Source organism: Octodon degus, unplaced genomic scaffold (genome assembly GCF_000260255.1).
Source record: "Octodon degus isolate 3935 unplaced genomic scaffold, OctDeg1.0 scaffold00337, whole genome shotgun sequence".
Taxonomy (NCBI): domain Eukaryota; kingdom Metazoa; phylum Chordata; class Mammalia; order Rodentia; family Octodontidae; genus Octodon; species Octodon degus.
The window spans coordinates 325,948-335,681 of record NW_004524913.1 but is presented as its reverse complement, the minus strand read 5'-3'; the positions used below and the strand labels follow the sequence as shown (position 1 = coordinate 335,681).

Here is a 9,734-nt window from a genome sequence, read left to right as displayed (position 1 = left end):
ATCTTACAGAAATGAAAGAGTGGATTATTTCACAGGCAAAAGAGGCACAGCTAGTTAATGTTCCAGCTGAAAGAGAAAGACAAAATATATCATAGTAGAAGGAAGTGATACACTCCTGCAAGCAGGTGCAGGGGCCAGGGCTTTGAACCCTGGGCCTGCTGTGCCAGCCCCGCCCTCAGGGTGTGCTGAGATGGCAATTGAGACTGGGCATAGTGGTGTGCGCCTGTAATCCCAGCTCTTGGGAGGCTGTGAACAGGCAAATCACTACAAGTCTGACCTAGTAGTCAGACCCTGAACACCCTGTAGACTCTTTCCTAAAATGCAAGAAACAAAAAACAAAAGTGATACATCTCAACTATGGTCACATGATCAGTTATAAAAAAAGAATTATAGCAACCAGCATAATTTTTATGCCTATATTAACCAACAATCTCCCTCCTACTATTTTATATGGAGAATGTTGGTAATAAGGATTTAATAATTTAATTTATAGCTCAACAGACAAGAAATATGTTATTTCACATATCTGTTACTTATAGAAGGATTCCATAATGCCTGGAAACCATGGATTTGAGATGCAATGTTGATGAATAAGATCTACTTCTGCTCCCTTTTGGAGAGAGCTGGTAAACTGCATCATAGTTGTCTCTTGTTTGTGAGAAGTATAAATTTGTTTAATATGGCTAGAAGGTGAGAAGTAGTTAAAAAGGTTAGCTCTTAGTCCTTGGCCTATATGTCTTTAGAATGGTTTCACATTCTTTTTCAAGTCTGCTCTGCATCTTAAGCCCAGAAGAGTCATGGAGGCTACATTCCCCAGGCTCTCAAGTGTTCTGGATTCCAACTGGACTTGGTTTTGGTAGGAGATTGGAAGATTAGAAGGAGACAGAAGCTAGGGCACTTTCAGTCTATGTCTCTGATGTGGGTGGATTTTCCAGCTGTGCATACATTAATGGCTTCACCTCTTGCCAGACAAGCTACTAAATTTCAGCTTCCTCTGAGCAAGACTGACTTTATGAACAGAGATGAAGTCCTTGACTTTCTAGCAGATGGGTGGCAAGAGGCTCTTATTGTTGCTGATCTCTAGGGTCTTTTGCCATGTTCTTTTTGACTCCCACCTCCTTTTTCACTGTGTAGTCAACTCTGCATTCAATATCCAAACTGACAGGATCAAATTCCTGTTCTTTAATATGTCCTGTGGCTGTTCCCTCCTGTCTACTCACCCCACTGGATTTCAGTGCCTTTTACCTAGGCTTCTGGCCATGTTTTTCAAATTCCACTCCACCACTCTAATTAACACTTGTATCCTCTCTGTCTCTCTCTGTCTTTCCGTGTCTGTGTCTGTCTCTGTGTCGCTGTCTGTCTCAGTCTCTCTGTCTCTGTCTCTGTTTCTGCCTCTCTCTGTCTCTCTCAGACACACTCATTAATCTCTAGGCCTTCATACTGAGCTACATTCCTAGCTTTTTCAATTTTGAGCCAGAGTCTCACTATGTTGCCAAGTTACCTAGGCTAACTAAAACTTTTGCTTCTATTCTTCTGCCCCAGCCTACCAGAGTCCTGGGATTACAGGGCCATGCCACCATGTTCAGTTTAGGCTCTATTTCTTTGTACTTCTGCTTTTTTAAAAAAATAATTTCATTGAGAAACAAATAGTAATGAGACAGTTTCGAAACTGATCAGTAGGACAGTTTCTTTCTTTCTTCTTTCTTTCTTTCTTTCTTTCTTTCTTTCTTTCTTTCTTTCTTTCTTTCTTTCTTTCTCTTTTTTTGTGGTACCAGGGATTGAACTCAGGTCCTTGCACTTGCCAGGCAAGCGCTTATTCTACTAAGCCATCTCCCCGGCCCCAAAACCATCTCCCCGGCCCCAGTTTCAATAATGAATACATTGCACATTGTTCTCTCAGTGGTTATTCATTGTACAAGATGCAGACATGACATCCTGTCCACAAACACTATTAGAACAAATCTTATTCATTAAATTAAGAGAATGTAGCTGTATAACTATCCTAACTATTTTGAATATACAGATACAAAATGGTTATTCATTTGTATCCCCCTTTTTTTAGTTTTATCAGAAGAGGGTATTTCATTGTCATTTAAATATTGTAGGTGTGTTAATTCAGCAAAATATTCCAATACAGTCCAGTAGTCCATATACGTCGAAGGTCATCCACAGGACTGGCAATATCATAAGTTGTTGACCTGAGCCCTTTACATCCCAGCATACCAACATGGGCTTCACCCCTGTACCTCTTTTTTTTTTCCTTTCTGCTGGAAGGTTAAGACTAAGATAAAGCAAGACCTATATAACAAGAAATAGTACTTCTCCTATACTCCAAACAAGAATAACATTTAGAAATGTGGGTCTCTAAATTATCTTGTTTTAAAAGCTAAATCTGTAACATGGCCTCATAGTTGTGCATTTACTCAGTACTACAGGTGTTGTTTTAGAAAATGAGAAGCCAAGAGACAACACAGATTTATAAGTTGGCAGAAGTGACCTTGAAAATCCAGAATTCTCTTTTCCACATTTGACGCTATGAAGATATTACTAGAATCAATGTCTCCCTAGCCTCAATCTTTATTTTTATATTCCACAAAATATCGTTACAGTGATGCTGAGATTCGAATATTGTATTTTTCTGACAATATCATCTTTAGATACTCATCATGAATATTTTTGAAAACTGAAAATCATCTAAAGAAGAAATAAATTCATCCATAATTCTATAACCACAACCAACCAATAGTCCTCTAGTGTTTCCTATTTATTTTAAAAATAAAGCTGGAATTCTACTGTCAATATAACTTTGTGTATAAGTTACTGAGGATCGAACCCAGGGGTGAACATCCCTAGGAGCTACATCCTCAATTATTTATTTGTTTATATTTTAAGAGAGGATCTCACTAAATTACTCAGACTGGTCTCAAACTTGTGGTCCTCCTGCCTTTGCCTCCAAGTGTGCATATCATAAAGTCTGACTCAATACTACGTTTTAATGGAAATTGTCATTGAGACACTTATATATTGAAATGTAGCTGTAAGAAGAAAATATAGAGATTCTTTTTGTACTTTACCCAGTTTCATTCAATATTGATATTTTTCATAATTATAACATAATGTCATAACTAGGATATTGATAGTGATATGATATAATGATTTTATTCATATTTCCAAAGATCTACCTCTATTCACTTCCATTTACTACATTTTGCAGAATTATAATACCATTATTGTGGTTTCATGTATCCATCAACATAGTCAAAAGTACTCTAATGGTTCCAACAACGGGAATCTTTCATATTGCTCTTTCATGACCACTTTACTCTTACCCTCTCTTTCAGTGTTCCTAACTAATCTCTTTCAATTCTAAAATGCTGTCATACAAGATAAATGGAATTATGCAGCATGTAACTTTCTGGACATATATAAAGATAGACATTCAATAGATAGATAGATAGATAGATAGATAGATAGATAGATAGATAGATAGATAGACAGACAGATAGTTTTTTCATTTTTACTGTTCAGTTGTAGTTCTTGGAACAGATATACCGTAGTTTCTTTAGCCACTAACCTTCTGTAGGGCCATTGCACTAATTCCAGTGTTCAGCTGTTATGAAAAAAGCTGCTTTGATTGTTTGTGCACAGTTTTATGTCTGATCATATGTTATTGTTCATCTTGAAAAAATGTCCAAGAGTGAAATTATTAGGTAATTTGTTAGCTACATGTTCAGGTTGTTTGCTTGTTTGTTTAGACAGGGTCTCACTATGTATTTCAGATTGACTTGAACTCACCATGTATCCTATCCCCAGGCTGACTTTGAACTCACAGTGATCCTCTTTCATCAGCCTTTTGAGTGCTAGAATTACAGATGTGTGCCACCAAAACTGGACTCTCCATGTTTAGCTTTTGAAACAATTAACATAGTATCTTTAGAAGGACCATTCCATTTTCTATTACCACCAATAATACATGGTGTTCCAGTTTCTTTGCCTCTTTACCAGTATCTTTTTTGTTGTGGTTGTTGTTGTTTAACCAGTATCTTTGTTGTAACTATTTTTTCTTTACTTTTGCCATTTTGATAGATCTGTAGAAATATCTCATTACAGCTTTAATTTATGTTTTCTTAATGACTCGGGATGATAAATATTTTCATTTGCTTATTAGACACCTATGTTTCCTCTTTGGCTGAATGTCTTTTACCCAGTTTTTATTTGGGTTGTTGGGTTTTATTTTCAAATTTGTTGAATTTTAGGAGTTCTTCATATGTTTGAGATACAAGTTATCTTTCAAATATACGGTTGGCACACATTTTCCTGCAGTCTGTAGCTTGCCTTTTCATCCACTTACAGAGTTCTTTGCAAAGCAAGGTTTTAAATTTTAACAAAATTTCATTTGTCAAATTTTCATTTTTTGCATCATTCTTTTGGTACCAAATCTAAGAACTATTTGCTTACAACCAGCTCCTAAAAAATTTATTAAATATTGAGTTCTAAATTGTGTACAGTTTTGTATTTTATATTTAAATTCATAATCCATCTTGAGCTGATTTTTGTATAAGATGTGATCACAAAAAGCTGGATTTGTTGTTTCTCAACGTCTCACAATAACTGTTAATTTGTTTATGCTCCTAATACCACAGATCTGAGATAAAATTTTTCCTTTCTGTTAAATGTATATACTCAGAAAAGTGATCAGGAAGTTTTAAAATAATGTTAGGCACAGAACGAATATCTTAAAAAGCTTGCCAAACATATTAGCTTTACCTTTATAAATCTTTGCATAAAATGAAATACCACGGCATACAAATTTTCACTTTGTTCTACCTTTAAAAATGCAATCCTTGTTGCCTTAAAAGACTTTTATCCATTCAAAAATATTTAAGTTTAACTACCTGTTGTAAGGCTCATGCAGCAATTTCCAAGTGTCGGAAGTAGGCCTCGTCTTGACTGAAGTGAAGCAGGAACTCGATCAGAGTCTGGGTGTGTCTCCCGGTCATGCCCTTTGGCAGGTACGGAGCCTCATCCTTGTTGGTCATCACACCTGCGATGTCTAAGTCAGTCACGAAGTCCCTCAGGAATGCCGCTGTGGTGCACGCTCCCACAGATCTGTATTTTCCAACATTATTGATATCAGCAAGTTGGCAATCTACAACCTGTCTGGTATAATGTTCAAAGAGAAGCATCATCCCCACCCAGTCCCCAGTTTCAATGCTGGCCTCAAATAGTTTGTCCCACAGCCAGGATGGATTGGTAAAGACACCAGTGGCACCTGACCCCAGTGCCACATCCATGCTACCTGTTAAGGTGGCAGCATTGATGATGAGCTTTGGATTAAAGGTATGTGCATAACAGTATGTGCTGAGGACGAACTGCCCCTCAGCATCGGTGTTACCCACGTGGATGGTCTTCCCATTCTGGGCTCTGACCACATCTCCAGGCTTGTTGGCTTTGCAGCTGGGAATATTCTCACAGAGAGGGGCCAAATCTATGATGTTAATGGGCAAATTGAACTTCACAGCAGACACAATGGCTGAGTAGATTGTTAGTGCTCCCCCCATGTCAGCCCTCATGAGGCCCATGTTTGCAGAAGCCTTGATGGAGATTCCACCGCTGTCAAATGTAATTCCTTTTTTTTTTCCGGGATGGATCAGTCCTCTACTGAAGAAATATGATTTTTTTATTTTATTGAGAAACAAATATCAATGAGACACTTTCCAAACTGATTAATAGGACATTTTCAATAATTAACACATTGCACATTGTTATCTTCTCAGTGGTCATCCACAGCACAAGCAGCAGCCAGGACATCCAGTCCAAACACTACTACTACAAATCCTTCCTCTCACTGAACCAAGCAAAAGCAGCTGTACATCTATCCTAACTATTCTGTATATACAAATACAAAATAGTCCTTCCTCTGTATCCTCCCTCTCCAGTTCAGTCCTGTCAGAGATGGGTATTCTATTGGCATCTAAATATTATAGGTGCTTGAATTCAGCAAAACAATGCAACACAGGTAATTCCCTTTGTTGGTGTTTGTTGGGACAACAAACACCAGAGGCACTTCACTTGCATTGGGGCTGCCTCTGTAGTAGATTTCCAGGAAAACTGGAGGCTCATCAGACCCTTTGGCTATGCTCAGGAATGAACCCTTCTCCTGTTCCTCGATTCAACACTTGGGTCTGATGTAGACCTCTGTTTTACCACTAGCACTTCTGAGGTTCTTCTCAATAATTTCACCAAATCTGGTTGAAATCATCTTGTGGTATCCATCAGTTCTTCCCTGAAGAGGAGACCCTTTTCTGACAGGCCTCCTGATCCCTGCTTCCATAAAGCTTCGCTGACACTCCCATCTCCTTTCTCTTCTTTAGGTCATCATATTCATAGAGATCAAGCACAACACCTTCTGCGGCAGCCTAAACAACTCCACGGGAATCCACCTCTACAGAAGACAGCTCCAGGTCTTGGACCTGCCTGCGCCCTGTTGCGACGGTGGCTCTGATGTTTTCTTTGCCTTCGTTCCAGTTCTCCTGCTCATCCACCCCAGCTGGCCTCCTGATGAGGCCAAGCACCACCACACTGGGGAAGTCCTGATGAAGACTGTAAAAGGTTAGGGTTTTGCTGGCCTTCAGAGGTGGTCCAGATATGTGTAAGTCATTTGTTTGTTAATGCTTAATTAATTTGATGTTTTATTGCTTTTTCTATTAGTTTCCACTGTCTTTCATTCCTCTCTTTGTGTATGTGTGTGTGTATGTTACTTGAATATATTTTAGGATTCCATCTTGATATTGTATAGTATATTTAAGTGTATATCTATAATTTTTGCCATGATTACTCTATTATTATTTGAATGAATCTACTTATATCAATATTTGAACATTAGTAAAATGCAGACATTTTGCTTCTTTTCATGTCCTTATTTTACTACCTTTATAAAACATTGCCTTGAGCATTATGTAACTTTTGTTTTGATCATCAAGCATGATTAATGAAACTCATTTGTTATGAAGAATATCATATTCTATTGTGTTACCTATATTCTTGTTCTTTGGTTGTTCCTGATATTCTGCAATTCTTCTTTTTAAAATCAATTCCTTTCTCTTTGAATAACTTCTTTTACCTAGGCTTTTACAAGTAGGTCTTCTAGTAACAAATTCTCATAGTTTTCCTTAACCTGAGGTTACTTTTATTTTATCTTCATTCTTTTACTTAAAATAAAAGACAAAACAAAATTTCAAAACAAAATAGTAGAGTAACAATGGAAGGAAAGTTCTATAAATCTTCTAGAAGTGTTCCATAATATAGCTAATATTGTTATTTTCAAACAAGTTATGCAGATTATATGATACACAGGCATAAAAAATTGTCCAAATGCTATTAGCACAAAACTTTCTTTTCAATGAACTAAGAGAAATTAGTAGTATAACTGTCTTAACTCTCTTGTATTTTCTCTTTTCTCTTCCTTCCTTTCTCCTTTCCCCACTCCAGTTTCTCTTTCCTTTTGAACAGTTTATTTCCATTTCACAATGTCTATTGTACATTTTGTACCTTGTTTTACTTTTTCAGCTTCTTACACCAAAGAACTAGTATGATGTTTACACATGTGAGCCCGATTTCAATTCTGAGCATGGTCTCTAGATGCAACCATTTACCTATAAAAGCCTCAATTTTTTTTTGTATCTGAGTAATACCATTGTATAAAAATATAACATCTTTTTTATCCATTCCTCAGTGGATGGGAATTTGGGTTGTTTTCAAGATCTAGCTATTACAAATTCATGGGTGCACATATGTCACTATTGTATGATGTCTTTAATTTATTTTATTTATAGAGAAAGAAATAGCAATGAGATAGTTTCACAGCAGGTTAGTAGGACAGTTACTATAATTAATATACTGTATATTACTGTCTTCGTAGTAGTTATTCAGAGTACAAGATGCAGACATGATATCTTGTCTAAACATTATTAGTAAAATCTTTCTTCTCATTGAGCTAAGAGAAAATAGCTGTGTATCTATCATAACTCTTTTGTATATACATATATATATATATATATATTCACTACAAAATGGTTCTTCATTTATATCCCCCTTTTAAAAAATTTTTTCTAAGAAGCTACCCAGAAGGGGAATACCTGGGTTAAAGGGACATCCAATTATTTTCTGAAGAATCTCCATACTGTTTATCTTCATTCTTTTTTTTTTATCTTCATTCTTAATAAAGTATTTTTCCAGATATCAATTTCACCATTGACAATTCTTCAAACAGTAGTTCTTTTTTGGTCTCTATGGCTTCATAGGAAAAATTTTCTGTTATTAAAATTGGTGTTTCTGTATAGGTAATGCGTCTGCTTTTTTGTCTTTGCCTTTAGTTTTCAAAAGTTTAATTATAAGTTTAATGACATTGATATCCTTGGGCTTATCCTATTTTGTATTTACTCAATTTTTAGTGGCCTTGCCAAACTTTGGGAGTTTATGTACATTATTCTATAATATATAACATTTAATTAAGCTTTGTCTACTGCTTCATCTTTGAATGTCAGAACACAGTACCAAACCTCAGACATATTTGATGCTCCCTATGTAATTAACAAATGATTGAATGAATCTAGGAGTCTAAGAGTAAACAAATCATAGAGTAGTTTGTGATGGTCAGATATGAACTGGGGTTTGAAGTCACTTGATTAAAATAATTCTTTCTCTTAAATAGTTGACCTAATTTTATCTATTTATAGCTTGTAATCATAGGTGAAATGCAGATTCTGAAGGAGCTAACAATTTCTTTTGTCCTTAGTTATTTGCATCTTCACATTCCTGAAACATTTTATCTTATGTATTGATTTGGAAGAAAAATGAAAGTGGTGAGAGATTTCTTTTTTTTTTTTTTTCCAAAGTTTTATTGACAAACAGATAGCAATGAGACAGTTTCAAATCATATCAGAAGGACAGTTTCAACAAATAATACACTGCATATATTCTTCTTAGTGATTAATTGCTGTACAAGATGCGGACTTGTGATCCTATTTACAAACACCATTAGAACAAATCATTCTATTCATTAAGAGAAGTGGTGAGAGATTTCATGAAAATGCTTAAAACTTTGGGGATTATGGAGAGTCCAAACAGTGGAGGGAGCAGTCCTGGAAGGCTGAAATTGGTGAGATTCTATTTTGACATTTATCCTATTTTGTTCCCATTGCTTGTATCCATTAAAATTCATCAATGGGTAAATATGAATTCTTAGATGTGCATTTGGATAGAACAGTAAATATGTTGTTAGATGCCCACAAGGGCAGCATTCCTGTCACTGTGTCCCAGACGTTACTCCTACTTATTAATGTTTACAAGAGTGAGAAATAGTGCTTAGAGAATTCATGTCAGTTTAGTTTGTAGAAAGCAACATATTTACATATGATTTTGACACAAGCAGTGAGCCAAAGGAATAATCAACAGAGTCTGCAAGAGGCAGAACCATGTTTACTGTGGTGATTTATTGAAAAAAAGTCTCTTTTTCTGTGCTTAGTATATCACTTGACTATATGTATGTCATAAATTTACTTATTCTCTCTTCCTTTCTTTTTCATTCTTTTCTTCTTTCCTTCCTTTTTTCTTCCTTTTCCATCTTACCTGTCTTTTTCTTCTTGTCAACTAAATGCTGCTTTCATACACACAATACATTAAAAACTTTCAATATTTGTTAAATGACTGTCAATATAACTATAAATTTAATT

The 9,734-nt window shown here is 35.8% G+C and overlaps 1 pseudogene; it reads right to left on the bottom strand.

Moving 5' to 3' along the window:
* Positions 1-4,907: 4,907 nt before the first annotated feature.
* The window catches only part of LOC101587190, a 10,592-nt pseudogene continuing 5,765 nt past the window's right edge, over positions 4,908-9,734 (bottom strand).